Below are 16,556 nucleotides of genomic sequence, written 5' to 3'. Positions count from 1 at the left end.
CTATCGATACTGATGCCACCCAGGGGTTGACGCCCCCAGTCAGCTCTATTCCCTCCACTGCCATGCCACCACTTCAACAGAACCTACGCACACCAAGACTGCAGGTCATGGTAACATCACTAAGATGCCACAGTGAAAACAAAGGAACAGGTTCATGCTGTGCCCCAACAGCAGACAGATTAAAATTTCCCATTAGACATTTCTGTTCTCCCTTAAAGCATCATTTCAGCAGAGCTACCATAAGCTTGTTTGTTTGCTTGCTTTTTCCTCTCTGATCTTTTTCCCATGCAGCATTTAGCCTGACTGGCTCCTCTCTCCTTCCTGAAATTTCCCTGGGAACTTCAAATGTCTCATATTTTTGTTATTAAAGCAATTCAGCCCTCCCCGCTTCTACCTCTAAATTAACATACTCAAACCCATGAGGGGTTCAAGAAAACAAAGGCCTTTCAGGTCACCCATAATTAGACTTAGGGAGGATCCCCTGCTTCTTGTTTTGAGCCTCATCCCAAAAAGATTAGGGATTGTTACAACAGCTATTAAAATAATAAAAAGTCTCTATGTCATCTAACTCTAAAATTAGATAGAAAATCATATGAGACACGAGTGGTGCAAGTTGTACTACAGATCATTTCTGAATGGAATTGTCAGAGAAGGCATCATAGAGAAGTGTCTTAAGTCAGTCTTCTCAATGTTTTCTCTTTGGGGAAGGGAAGAAGAAGTAGAAAACAATGCATATCATATCTATTTCTTGGAAATTCATAATGGTTTTTTAACTATCAGAGACTCTGAGAAATTCTAAGAGAAGAAACTTGTTGGCTGGGCACAGTGGCTCATGTCTGAAACCTAGCACTTTGGGAGGCCAAGGCGGAAGGATCGCTTGAGGCCAGGAATTTAAGATCAGCCTGGCCAACATTGGCAAGACCATATCACAATCTTCTAAAATATATGTAAAATAATTTAAAAATAAAAAAAGAAACTTAACTGTTTTACTCAATGTTTTCAAAGATGACTTTAGAGACCTCTTTACCTGTCCTTAAAAGTTGGATAGAGTTAGGACAAATGGAACTTGGTGTATAGTTCATTAGCTTAGGTATTTCCCCAGAGTCCATCACAAACTTCCTAGTGGTGCAGTTGGGCATTTAAGGACTTGAGGAAGAGAAAGGAGGCAGAAGCTGATGGGGCTTGTGGTTATGGAGATGACCTAGATCAAGCTACAATAGTCAAAGGAGAGTGAATGAGAAGTCAGTGTCCCTAATAACTAGATTCTAGAGGGCAAAAGGCTATGGTAGGGTCCACAAGGACTGACAGACAGGTTTTGATTAAGACAAACAAAGAGATTCTTCTGAGACCAATCTCCTTAGCCACTTGCCCCTTTCCAAAATCTCTCTCTGATGTTCAAAGCCACCTAACCACTACACTCCTACATGAATAAGGGTTTGGTTTAGATTGAAGACCTCTAAGTTCTACAGTGGCCACAACTTGATTCTTGCTTCGGACAGTAGTTTGTCTGCAGAGAAGCAGCAACCTTAACATATTAAACAACAAAAAAAGTTCTAGATTTACATCTAGAAACACATATTTTCTTGGCTTCCATAGCTGGACTTTAGCCTTTTCATTTTAATACTTATGGGTTACACTGTATTTTGCTTGCCTATTTTGAAATGTGATTTTTATTATTTTTTTCTACTTTCCTTAGTTAACTGGCACAGAGTCACATTGGCCAGTGATTTCATGATAGAGAATGGTAAACAGAATTCAGTTGCTGATTTATTTTTTGAGCCTTGCTACTACAGAGTACCATGAGTTCAAGTGAAGTTTACTTTAGCTGGCTTAAGGAATTAAGAGTCATACATATTAAAATGTTCCAGTTAATCTGGCAACCACATTGTACAATAGCCTTACAGTTAAAACTTACCTCTCATTCATGCAAACTGGTACAGCCGCTGTGGGAAACAGTCTGACTATTCCTCAAAAAGTTAAACAGAGTTACCACAAGATCAAGGAATTCGACTTCTAGGTATATGCTCAAGAGAAATGAAAACGTATATCCACACAAAAACTTATAAATTAATGTTTGTAGTGGCAATATTCATAATAGCAAAAAAAAAAAAAGAGTGGAAGAGAACAAGTCAAATATTCATCGACTGATAAATGGATAAATAAATTGTAGTATATCCACACAATGGAATATTATTCAGCAACAAAAAAGAAATGAAGCACTAACACATAGTATAATATAGACAAACCTTTAAAACATTATGCTAAGTGAAAGCAGTCAGTCACAAAAGACCACATATGGTATCATTCCATTTATATGAAATGTCTACATTAGGCAAATCTATAAAGCCAGAAAGCAAATTAATGTTCACTGAAGGCTGAGAGTTTTGAGTAGAAATGGAGAGTGTTGATGGGTATGAGGTTTCTTTCTGGGGTGATGAAACTGTTCTGAAATGCATTGTAATGATAGCCGAAAAATCTGGAAATATACAAAAAGAACCATTGAATTGTGTAATTTAAGTAGACTGTCTATATAACATGCGAAAAAAAGGAAGCAATTGGGCCCTACAGAGCTGGTGATTGCTCCTCCCTAATCATAGCAGAAGAAAGAAGGTTTATTATTCAGAGACATTAAAAACAAAAAGTCTCTTGTCTAGTGGACACACTAAAAATAGAAGATGAGGGGAACTGTAAAGAAATCAGGGCCGGACTCAGTGGCTCAGCCTGTAATCCCGCACCTTTGGGAGGCTGAGGTGAGTGGATTGCCTGAGCCCGCGGGTTCGAGACCCGCCGGGGCAGCGAGACCTCATCTCTACAATAAATCAAAAAATCAGCCGGGCGTGGTAGCGTGTGCCTATAATTCCGGCTACTCGGAAGGCTGAGGCAGAAGGATCGTCGGAGCCCAGCAGGCGAGGCTGCGGTGGCCGGGAGCGGCCACTGCACTCCAGTCTGGGCAACAGAGTGAGACTCCAACTCAAAAAAAAAAAAAAAAAGAAATCAGGGAGAAGGCAAAAATTTACCTACTGAATGTTCAGACCCTGGGCCCTCTTCTCCCACTCAGTCAGCCAGACTGTCCCCTCCAAGCTACAGATTAGAAAATTCTTCTCAGAGGAATCTGACTGGCTAAGAGAAAAATAAACTAATGGTTCTAATTCAGGAGGTCCCCAATAGAACAATTCAACAAGTTCAGCTTAAAGTGATAATAATAGGTCAAAAACCCACCAATATGAAAGAGGTTCCAATTAACCTTTATAATGCTCTGCTCTTAGATATGAGAAGACAGTCAAGGATCACCAGACAAGTGACATACCCTCTAACATGAAAAGACAAAGATGAAAATGAAGAAACCAGATAAATACATATTATTCAGGAAGACAGAAATTTCGAAAAACCAAACGCCATTAATATACTTACGGAGATGAGAGAAGATAATATATCCATAAAATAAGAACAGGATGCTATAAAAAAGCAATTATCAGAAAGAAAAAAAAAGAAAGAGCTTTTGGAAGTTGAAAACGTGACCACAGAAATAAAATCTCAGTGAAAAGGTTGGAAGAGAGAGTTAAAATATTACAAAAAGGAAAAGAAAGGCAAATAAATAGAAAGGAGTAGAGATCAGGAAAAACTAGAAAATTAAGTTAGCCAGTACAATATTCAAATAATGGATGCTTCAGGAAAAAGTACAGAAGAAGGGACCCATCAGAGGAGTAACTGAAGTACATTTTCCAGCATTGAAGGACATGAGTCTCCATAAAGAAGGGGCCCATCACTGCCCAACACAAAGAAAGAGAGTCACTCCAAGACACATAAGAATTTCAGAACAGAGGACACAACTGCTTTGTTCCATGTTTCAGAACATGAGAACAAAAAGAAAATCCTGAAAGTTTCCTTACAGAGGAAAAAAAAAACCCCAGCTCACTTGTAAGAATCAAAAAAGAACAGCTTCACACTTTTCCACACCATGCTTGGAAGCTAAAAGAAAATAGTACAGTGCTTTCAAAATTCTAAGTCTAGATTATTTTCAATATAGAAAGCTCTCAATTGAATGAGGTGGTAACAAAAACCTCCGCAGACTAGTAGAGTCCCCAAAGTGTACTTCCTATGCACACTTGTCCTGGGAAGTTACTGGAGAATGCATAACACTAAAATAAGGAGCAAACCCAGGATATGTGTGCAAGATAATCTAATCTAATCTAATCCTAATCCTGAATTGATCAGAAAACTCCAAAAAAGATTTCTTCAAGAAGATACAAATAAGCGAAAAATAAGCACATTGAGGAAAGATTTGGGAGAGTGGAAGAGACTTTGGGAATAAATTATTTTATATATATATAGAACATATAAAATAAAATATTATAAAAGTTTTATATATACATATATATATAACAAAATAACAAGAGGATAATTAACTCAGAGGGAAAAAAATATATGATTCAGCTGTGAACTGCATTGACATTGTTGTAATAACACAAATACTGAATACTAATCTAACCAAGATTACACTGTAACTATATTGGAAGGATGGTGGGGAACAGGGGCTGTCTGTGCGGGTTGTTAGGTGGCAGCAGAGGTGAAAGAGAACTAAACCCTCATCTGCAGCCAGGGATGGTAGCTCATGCCTGTAATCCTAGCACTTTAGGAGGCCAAAGCAGAAAGATTACTTGAGGCCAGGAGTTTAAAACAAGCCTGGACAGTATAGCAAAACCTCGTCTCCACAAAGAAATAAGAATAAATAAATAAACAAAAATAAAATTTGAAAAACTCCATCTGCCATAAAGGGAAGTCTATATCATATATAATGCCTTAAACAAAAGGAAAATGTAGTAAGAGCATGTCACTTCAAGATACAGTAAATCCCCTACACACAAACCTTCAAGTTGCAAACTTTCAAAGATGCAAAGGTGCATTTGCGTGTCCATTCACATAGGTTAGTTCACGTGTCTGGCATACATTGTTACGTGCATGCATCCTCTCCAAGTGGCTGCGCTTGTTTGTAATTTACTGTACAGGACTGTATAGAGTACAGTATCTTTATTTCAAGCCCAGAATGACTAGTAGCAAGCATAAAAGCAGCAATGATGTAGCTGGTACTGTACTATGTAGTCGATTGTGTTAGTTGGGTAACCTAAGCTAACTTTGCTAGACTTAAAGAACAAACCAGACTTACAAACACGCTTTCCGAACAGAACTCATTCCTACGTAGGGGACTTACAGTATAGATGCCATGGTAGATCCTCGCCATAGAGAGCTACCAACAATTCTTTCCAGCCTGCCACATGGAAGTCCCCTTCCTTCCCTCTGAATCTGGGTGGGCTCTGTGACTTGCTTTGGTCCATGGAATGTGGCAGAAGTGGCAGTGGTGACTTTGGGGCCCCGATCCTTTTTAGAGTTCTTTCAGCTTCTGTTTTCACACACTTGGCAACCAGTGGCCATGTGAAAAGCCCACCTACACTGTTGGATTAAAGGCCACCTGGAGAGAAAGACTCATTAGAGGATGAGAGCAGGGAAAGAGAGAGAGACCACGCAGCCCTCAGCCATTCCAGCCACCCAGTTATTCTCCAGACCCGTGACAAAATCTACATGTCCAGTCCAGCCTGAATCGCAGACTCATAAGCAAAAAAAAACCAGCTGTGAGGTTCTAAGCCTCAGGGTTTTGGGATGGGTTGTAGGTATCAGTAGGTAACTGAAAGAGAAGTAAATGCCAAAGAATATGGTAAAAAATAATTATCAAGCGATTGCCTCTGGGAATGAAAAGTGATTAAAGGAAGGTGACCTTGGCAGGACACTTCTGTTTTTCATAATAAACCTGTGATATTATCTGACTCGTTAAACTATGTACATCCCTAACTTTGACAAAAATTAAGTAGGGGAATATGAATGGAAGATAAAAGTCAGGTAGTCAAAAAGAAAGGTATGCAAGTCCAACAGATGCTGACAACCAGAAAATGTACCCAACGAACCAGAGTGTAGAGTTCAACCTGAAACAACAAAATACAAAGTTTGAACTTGGAGGCTCAAATACCTGGCACAAAGTAGGTCCAACAAATGCCAAATTGAAAAAAAACAGCAAATCCAAACATTTTTAGAAGCCAGGCTGAAGGACCGTGGACAGGGACTAGGCTGAATTTATACTTTTCTTCTCAGCTGGGATCAGTGGTGCCATTTACATATGTGTGTCCATTAACTACTCTATATTGCTTATACCCGATGTATTCCCACCTCTTGTGTATTTGTCATTATTCTTGGAACAAAGTCCTGGCTGTTAAGCTATTTAACTGCTTTCAAACCTGCTGGTGTGCTCTAGGCATTCCTGCGAGTTGCCCCACTGTGTCGCCACTATCACTTCTACCCATTGTAGCAGACCTTTGCCCCTGTACCCTTGAAGCCCAGTGCTATCTGGACTCCGGAGTCTACCACCACCCTCCACCAGCCCAGTCCTCCATGGAGCTGCCTTCATGTGGGAACTGTAGCTTCCACAGTGTCACCTGAGTTGCTAAGTGTTTGGGGTATCCCCTTGATGTTGCTGTGATATTCTAGAAGACTTATTTCATAAAGCTGGAGGCTGATCTAATTAATGGTAAAGCCTGGGCTTTGGAATTCAAAGACCTGCGTTTGAAGACTGGCTCCACCTTATACTGGCAATATAAGCTCGAGTCTGCATCTACAGTCTCCTGTAAGATGGAACCAATCATTCCTATCTCACATATTTTGGGGAGGGAGATGTGAAGTGATAAGTGTAAAACACCCTACACATACCAGCTGCTTAAGAAATAGAAGTTTTCTCTGAAATAAGAAGGCAGAAGCAGTGTTAACACCTACTCCGCCTTAAGTTCCAAAATAAATATCCCAGGACCTGCATGTTTATGAAATACAAAAGAGCATTAGGTTTTATTTTAATCATCCGGCTTCCAAAGACACAAAACTCCAGTCTTAAGTGAGAATGTTGGGGAGGGGGCAGCAAAAAGGTTTGATTAGCAAAAGAGTAGTACATAGGGTGGGCTCTATATGGGTTTCAGCAAATTAGCACTGAAGTATCTGATATTGAAGAAGATTTAACTTACAGTAGTTTGGGCTGTAAAAACTGAAAAAAGACACCCTTTAATCTTGACAAACCTAAGAACATTATCGGTAATATCTGCCCTGGTTTATAGCTTTACAAATATAAACTCTCATCTGGCTCCCCACAGTTTCCTTTTTCCTCATTTTTCCAGAACACAGTTATTAAATATTTCACAAGTGAGTGAGCTCAATGTAGAGTAATAAAATATCTGAGGTTCAGGATATTTTGGAGGGTAATTAGATCTGCCTTCCATTCAACTGCTCCAGGTCTTCCTTCCTGCCCCATTCCAAATGGATGAAGGAATCTAACAACTTAAATACTTGTACATTATTAAAAAGTATTAGAAGAGATTTATTTCAATTCACTGCCTTCTGAATTTTATGCTTTATTACAATGGAATCACTTTTTGATTCACTAATATAGCGGGGGTTTTTTAAGTCAAAATTATAGACACAAAATGACTCCAATTTCTGGCACAACTTGCAATTCTGATACTTATAAAAAAAGTCAGATACTTGCTTTTAGGATTTTAGGATAAAGAGACATAGGTATATTGTTTGTCTGTTACAGTCCAACAAAACTAAGGGAGGATTGTCCGTGTTACTTTTACCCCTAAGTTGGTAGTGGAGGCTACACTACATTTCCCTGCAGCCACCAAGTACAATAACTTAAGAAGTAAACAGCAGCCGGACTCGGTGGCTCAGCCTGTAATCCCGCATCTTTGGGAGGTTGAGGTGAGTGGATTGCCTGAGCCCGTGAGTTCGAGACCCGCCTGGGCAGGCGAGACCTCATCTCTACAATAAATCAAAAAATTAGCCAGGCATGGTAGCGCGTGTCTGTAATTCCGGCTACTCGGAAGGCTAAGGCGGAAGGATCGCTGGAGCCCAGCAGGTCGAGGCTGCGGTGGCCGGGAGCGGCCACGGCACTCCAGTCTGGGCGACAGAGTGAGACTCCAACTCAAAAAAAAAAAGAAATAAAAGAAGTAAACAGTAGATATGATACTCAAAACCTTGACACTTGCATCCAGCGTCCATAGGTAACTAGAGAGGAAAGGTCTTCCCTTTCTTTCATGAGAAAAGTGCTCTTCCAATCATGTCAATCATGTTAATAAAAGAGTTAGGATGGATACTTGACTTCCCGCCTCAGATTTCACAAGTGCTTTAGAAGGGCCTCAAATACACGGGTGATTTGGCCAAAAAAAAAAAACCCCAAAAAACAGAAAAAACTAATGCCATTTAATTATCTGGAAGCACAAAAAAGGAGTGTTTTTTGTTTAAAAATAAGTGTTTTGAAATCACTTAACCTTATGTTTAGATTATCTAAACAATTATGCCAAAGCAACACACATTAAGTACAAACTATGGGTCAAAATTTTGAGTTTAGAAACATAGTTCAAGAACACTTTTAATTTGATCTCCTCTCTTCTCCCACATTGAAATGTCATACTTAAAGGGTTTCTTGGTGGCCCTTATGCACCCTTTGCCTCTCTTTTTAAACATTTCTCTTTAATGACATTTACCATATTCGAGTAATGCCATGTGAAATATAATTTAAGATAATGAATCCACTCAAATCTCTCCTCCAAATGAAAATGTCCCCCAACCAAAGTATCTGAACCACAAATAGGGCACTTTCCACCCTCTACCTTGAATTACAGTTGTCTATGCACAAGTCTTGTCTACCAGACTGCAAGCTCCTTTAGCACAGAGACTATATTTTATTCATTTTATTTGATGTTTCTACAGTGACTTGCACAGAGAAAGTACATACTAAATATTTGTTTAGAGAATAAATGAAAGCTAGTTAGGACTTGGTGGCCCAATTATAAATAAGTAAAACAGAAATATGACAGCTTAATGGAAAATTGACACTACCAATGAAATAGACATGATGTCATATGGTTAAGAAACATATATATATATAATATATACATCTGTCCAAATACTTATTTAGAGACAAATTTGCTTAATGTTGTGGTTCCTTGATGTCATATCCTTACTGGATAAAACTAGACAATGATTTGAGACACAGACCTTTTAAAATATTAAGTCATCATCAGTAGGCATAGGAACGATAGCGCTCCTAAAAAAAATTAGTGCTTCTAGGTAAATTAAATATACTTACATGCATTTATCAATTTTCTACCTTTACCATAACAAAAAGAAAAACTACATCATTACTACAACTACAACCTTCACTATAAGTATTGCCCCTGCTTTTGGAGAGGGCTGATTTTTAACTACCATCACAATGGCCACAACAGGACAGGCCACAACAGGACAGCTGGAACACAACCAATACTAATACCGTAGAGCACAACTAACATGTAGTGCACAGCTCACTCCTCCTATCCCTGAGATCAGTTGTCATATTTGCAAGCCGAAAATTAATTTCAAGTGGAACATTTGCCTTTATGGTCTAAACTATATAATTTGAGTAAATCTACATAGATGGTTCATAATTGGCAATTGACTTACTGACTAGAGAAAGCAGCAGATTGACAGTAGCAGGAAACTATGGGGGGCATAGGGAGGGGAAGGGAGGTGGGATTAACAGTAGTCAATATCTGTCTGGGGACGGGGGGACACCCCTTATCAACAAGGGTGCCTGAATGATGCATATTTGTATAACTAACCCTTAACTGTACCCCACAATTTTAAAATTAAAAAGTTTTTAAAAAAAAAGAAAGCAGCAGATTATAATACAGTATTATAATAACGGAAACATCTCTTATTACATGCTAGGTACCATTCTTTTTTTCCTTTTTCTTTTTTTTTTTTGAGTTGAAGTCTCACTCTGTCACCCAGGCTGGAGTGCAGTGGCATGCTCCCCGGCCACCGCAGCCTCGACCTACTGGGCTCAGGCAATCCTTCCACCTCAGCCTTCCAAGTAGCTGGAACTACAGGCACGTGCTACCACGCCCAGCTAATTTTTTTATTTATTGTAGAGACAAGGTCTCACCATGTTGCCCAGGCTGGTCTCGAACCCACAGGTTCAGACAATCCTCTCGCCTCAGCCTCCCAAAGTGCTTGGATTACAGTCTTGAGCCACCACGCCCAGCCGACACCATTTTTAACAATTGATTTACACTAACCTCTATGATCCTCAAAACAACTCTACCAGGTAGATGTCATTATTATTCCCCATTTGACAGATAAAGAAACTGGGACCCTAGGAGCCTAAATAATATGCCTGTGGTCACCAGGATCTTTGGTTTCAGAGACCAGACTCTTGGCCACCACACATAAGTTCTCAGGTTCAATGCCTAGGGTCACTAAGCACAATTATATTTTATGAGATAGTTATATATTAAAGTATACATTCTCTATTTTAAAGTTGGACTATTTTACCTTTGAATAATAAACTATTTTATCAACATCAGCTAACATTTATTTCTAGTTCTATTTCATATTGAGGTGCAAAGGAGTAAGGCTACTTCCACAAAGCCAAAGACAAATTAGTTTTTTACCTGGAATGTCAAATATCCAGCTTCTCAGGCTAGCAGATAATAGCTTATATGATAGTGAGTTATAATACCAAGTCATTCAGGAAGCAGAAAGGAGTCATGTTTAATATATCCAAGTCCAATATGAGGGAAGACCCGCCAAAATGGAATTATCTATTGGCAGGCCCCTTGTAGTACACTCAGAATATGTTCCTCTGGATCAAATGGTCAATCAAAGTTTTATCTGGAAATTTTAAGAGGGTTGTATCAGGACTTGTGGAAGAAACATCCCAAGTTGTGGCAAACAGATGACTGGTTCTTCCACCATGACAACACACCTGTCCACACCACACTGAGTGTTCAGCAGTTTTTTACCAAAAGCAGTATGACTCCTGTGCCCCACCCTCCTATTCACCCAATCTCAACCGGAGCGACTTTTTTTTGTTTATTTCCTGGATGAAAAAAGTCCTCAAAGGGAAATGTTTTGCTGATATGAAAAAGATGAAACAAAAAACAGTAGAAGCACTAAAAGGCATCAAAATTGATGAGTTCAAGAACTGCTTTGAGCAGTGGAAAAAGCGTCTTGATAGGTGTATTGCATCAAAAGGAGAGTACTTTGAAGGTGACTGAAGTTTAAACATGTAAAAATTCTAGGTTTTGGGGGGTCCCCGCTCATAAATGTATTAATTTGAAATCTCTTCCCATGTTGAAAAATACATTTTTTTAATTTGTAAGAGTATTGATTGAACATGCATGATAAATTAAGGAGTTAAGAGAGCTCCCTGGATCTCCTTGGAATCTTAATTTGAGATTACTATTTCCTGCTTACATTAGCTTTCAGTGATATACAATTACAAAAACCCCTTAAGTAATCAGCAGGACCTTTTCAAGGTACTATATTGGTTTTGACTCTTCAAATGTCACTCACTTAAGAAGAAATCAAACCACTGTTTGATTGAAAAGTTCGTTCCCTTAAGCCCTGGATGGCCCATGTAATTAGGAAGTATGCTGTCAGCAGCAAAGAATGAAATGCCTTCTATGAAGAATGTCTATTCCTCCCTGTCCTTGTTTAAAATATTTATTTACTACTATTATTATTTGCACTGATCATCCACTAGTGGTTATCATCTGTTCTTGAAAACGTTACTTCTGACATTTCATTATCCCGATGCAAACCTGATAGCAAGACTCATGCAGGAGCTCTCTTCAGAGTTAATGATTACAGTGAACCATCCATATTCATTCAACCAACTGTAGGCAAAATCTCCCAGATGATAAACTACACAGGGAAGTAACCTTGGAATCTGCTTTATCTTTGCAAGAGCTCCAGTCTGGAAAGCCTCCATTCTTCATCCATTCTTCTTCAGCCCTTTGAAGCTAGGATATTATAGATATGAATTAAGTGCACAGGTTAGGATTATGTCTACCTTGCTCACCCAGCAACTAGTGGAGTGTGGCACACAGTAGGACTTAACAAAGATGTGGTGACTGAATGAATTATTAGGGTAGGTGGGAGCCTGGGCTCAAGATTTAACATGTGCATTGTGGAATCAGACAGTCTGTCTGAATACTGATCCCCCCACTGACTAACTGGGTGCCTTTAGACAAGTAACACAACTTCTCTGAGCCTAATTTTTTCTATTATAAAATGGAGGAAATAACAATGGCTGGCATGGTAGGTGCTCAATAAATGTTAGCAATTGTTAAGGGGAAGTCTATGTCAGACTTGCCTCCCTGAGAGATTACCCGTATGCTGGATTTATCCAAACTGAAACATACTTCTTCTGTCACAAAATTTGGGTCTATTTCCTATTTGAAGTTAACATTTCAAGGGTCATTTAACTTACTTTGGTGAACTTACATCAGCTGTTTTGAAAGAATATTTTAATGAGAATAAGCATTTATTAGGAAAATTAGACACCCTGTTATGACATAGCTTGAAAGCTATCATCTGCTAGCTTTTCCTATTCATACCATTATCAGCGGATCAGCCACATGGCGAAGGGTTAGAAGGTGGAGGCATGGGAACAATTCTGGAAAATTGCATAGGAGACAACAGAGAAGATCTATACTTAGCAATAATTAAACCTCAGATTAAGAATGTCAAGCATCCCCAAACTAATGAAAAGTCAAAAGTATAATTAGATTGTAAATTTGCCTCCCAGAGAAGGTTAGTCCCTATTCCCAATCAGTGAAGAGACCTCATTTTGTTTCCATTCCCCTTTAGAAAACATGATTCTTGCAGTGTTCAGTGCAATTGCCTTTACAGGCTTGTTTTCTTATCCCAGTTAAAAACAAAAAATCTTAAGAGAGATACTGGAAAAACAAGACTGTAGTCTCCCAAAAAACTTTTGGAGACATATACTGCTTACTAGTGCATTTTAAAAGAATTATTACCAAACAGTATTTCAGAAATGTTTATACACAAAAATACAAAAATAAGCAGCTGAACACTATGTTTTGATGGCACCAGCCTTCTCCCTGTGCTAAATTAGAGCAGTGGTTTGGACCTCTGAAGTCCCCCGTGGTAGAGGCTGTTTTCAGCCGTCTCTTAGGCAACAAGTGCTCTGCACTGAAACTCACCAACATTCTCAATTTTCAGAACTAGCAATGTGATTTAGTAATGACACACCTAACTGTAAAGGAATCAGATTCCTTCATAAAGAATGTGAATATGTATCCAAAAACCAAGAGATTTATGGTATAGTACAGCTAATTGAAAATGAAATTGGAAATAAATTAAAAACAAACTTCATGTTTTAATCAGTTTGGAAAACTTTAAGCATTGCAGCAACAGGGCAAGTACTTTTCTTCTGGATAATATATAATGATGTCATTATTTTGCTACTTGTGACTCCAGGGGTGGAGGAAATAGAACAGAGACAGATGTTTGCTGAATACAACAGATAGGTGGCGCCGTGGCTCGTGGCAGATGCCTGACTACACTCTGAAGTCTTCGGTTATAAAAGCCATGTCCAAGATCTAAACATCAGAAGTAGAAAGTCAAATGGGGAGTATAAAATTGCATCTGGGCCGGGCGCGGTAGCTCAAGCACTTTGGGAGACTGAGCCGAAAGGATTGCCTGAGCCTGCGGGTTCAAGACCAGCCTGGGCAACATGGTAAGACTTCGTCTCTACAATAAATCAAAAAATTAGCCAGGCATGGTAGCATGCACCTGTAGTTCCGACTACTTGGAAGGCTTAGGTGGAAGGATTGCCAGAGCCCAGCCAGTCAACGCTGGGGTGGCCGTGAGTGTGCCATTGCACTCCAGCCTGGATGACGGAGTAAGACTCCGACTCTTAAAAAAAAAAAAATCCATCTGACTTGTATAGGAACATTTGCTTTGGCAAATTAACTTCTGTAACTTCTATGATGTCCAATGATTTTCTATCTAGTCAAAGAATGTTTTAAGTTAATACTTTGATTTTAAGCATTTACAAGACTTCTGTCATTTAGGAAAACCAAATTCTGCTCAATCATTGGCTTTCCAAAGCATACCAAGGAAGGACTTGGGTTGGTTACCTATGGCAAATGATCAAAATAATTCCACTTAGTAAAAGCAGTTTTCCTTTTTGCCTAGGAACCCACACAGTGCTTGGCTTCAGAAACCTCAGGTCTACTGCCTAGCTCTGCCCCTTCCTGAATACGGCACCAGCTGTGGTGGTTACTTGGCTACAGAGTTACTTGAAACTGACATTTTTCCTAGTCTGTTACACCAGAGGTTATCATGCCTGGTGTGCTAAGGCCTTCTCAGCAACACAGGGAAACAGGCAAAACTTGTCTTTAGATGCCTACCTTGTTCTCCCTGTTACTTTCTCCTAGACTCAAGTTTCATCTCTATGATATGAAGGTTAAAATACCAATTCAAGGACGGGCTCGGTGGCTCAGCCTGTAATCCCGCGATTAGGGAGGCCGAGGTGAGTGAATTGCCTGAACTCGCGGGTTCGAGACCCACCGGGGCAACTTGGCGAGACCTCATCTCTACAATAAATCAAAAAATTAGCCGGGCATGGTAGCACATGCCTGTAGTTCCAGCTACTTGGAAGGCTGAGGCGGAAGGATCGCTGGAGCCCAGCAGGTCGAGGCTGCAGTGGCCGGGAGTGGCCACTGCACTCCAGCCTGGGCGACTAAGTGAGACTCCAACTCAAAAAAAAAAAAAAATACCAACTCAACTTGTTGAAAGGATTACATGATTGCAAAGTGTTTGTAGAGAGTACAGCACAGTGGCTGGCACTTAGTAGGTCCTAAGAGATTATTACTGCCTTCCTCCCTTCCCTACCTCGCCAACCAAACAAATGAATGCAAATTATGTGGTAATAATTGCTAAGCAAACCCCTTAAAATATTTTTTTCATTTTAAAAGAGGCCTTCAAAGTGACTAGTCTACTCAGGGATTCACCAATGCCTCTATCAGCCTCCCCCACTGGGTAGAAGGTTCATGGGGCCTTTAAGCAGTGCCCAGATCACAGGGGGTGAGCTTTCTCCAGGAGGTTGCAAGCTAGTCCAGAATGTAGTATAAATCTCACCAAAAATGCGTTCAGGACTTTACCCAGAAAAAGCATAACAAAAGTTTCAGGGTTTAGGAACCCAGGTGGGAACTGATGGAGTAGGTGGCTTACCCTCCCAAGAATTCAAAAACCATCGACCTTCACAGCAGGCAAGGAGAAGACTCACTTCTGGCTAAAGTGATAACAACTAAGCCCCAGTAACTTTCAGCCACATGAAACTCCTTCCTTTCTAGGGAGGATGCTTTAATTAAAGATAGCCAAGGAATGTGCATGCTTCCTAAGATTGTAAATGAGACGAGATAAACTCAGCTGGAGAAACAATGCGCACATACTACTGCCTTTTCTAATTATCTAGACAGAAAGTTGTCTCCGGTTTTTTGTTTCTTTTCCCTGGGGAGGGCCCCTTCACGGTGTCTTCAGATGCGGAGAACTAACGCCTTTGCAAGGAGAGTGAATTGGCAGGAGGACATCCACGCTCCGGATGGCCCAGCGCGCACTGTCTTTCAAAGCACCCTGCCCGAGTTCAAAGTCACTGTCCAGATGCGCGGGGCTCCCGGGCATCCCCCTCGGACAGCAGCCCTGGCGAATCAGGGCGCTCGCACCGCGTGGCCTCTGGCGGCTGGTCACCGCGGTCAGATGGCATTTCGCACCCAGCCCGGGACCGCGCAGGACTGTGTTATTCTAGCACAAGACCGGGAACTCTCGTGTGAAGTCTTGTGTCAACACCACGCCGGCCCATCCCTAAAGGATTCCCTTTGATGCCTGCGCTGTCGTTATTTATCTCACATATAAATCAGGCTTCTGCTGACAAATCTCCATGTTTCCATTAAACAGAAGGCTGCCCTGCAAAGCCCTTCTCCTTGGGACTCTTTTTAAAGTACGAAAACTTCTGACACTTCCATAAACCGGCCTACAGAGGACACCGCCCAGGGAGCGATTACCGGGATGACTCTTGTCACCCCTGAACACACGTGGGCACACCAACCCCACAGACCGGCGCAAGGAAGGGACGCGGAATCAAGAGCAGTTATTTTCCAGTCAGTGGATCTGATGGAGAAAGATGCCAAATGCACTTCCCGAGCCAGCTGAACTCTTCGGGCACCTAAATCATTGCCAGATGTGGGGAGGGCGCACGGAGAACATCATCCTGAGTCCCGGCTAAAACACCCGGCCGGCAGCACTGGGACTGCTCGGACCTCAAAACGGCACCGGTGGGGAGGACAGAGCGTGAGCGGGGCACGCCGCCGAGCGGAAAACCGACCGGGAGGAACGAGGATGCCTCCACTCTCCTCGGCATGTTTTTCCAATTAAAAAGTTGGAAACTGGAATCCGTAAACAACGACTTGGGGTTTCAAACGACTCTGCAAAGACGCGATGGGGCGGGAACACTCGCGCGCTCCAGAGCCCCAACCTCGAGGTCTCCCGTCGTGCCCAACCCGGGGGCCGGGCGCGCCCCCAGCGTCCGCGCACGCACCCGGCGCCCGGGCTCCCAGCGCCCGCCGCCTGGAGAGGTTCGCGCGGGAGGCGACGGAGGTGCCTCTCGCGCG

Source organism: Carlito syrichta, unplaced genomic scaffold, assembly GCF_000164805.1.
Source record: "Carlito syrichta isolate Samal-C Ts95f unplaced genomic scaffold, Tarsius_syrichta-2.0.1 Scaffold314876, whole genome shotgun sequence".
Lineage (NCBI taxonomy): Eukaryota > Metazoa > Chordata > Mammalia > Primates > Tarsiidae > Carlito > Carlito syrichta.
Note: the sequence above shows the minus strand (reverse complement) of the source record.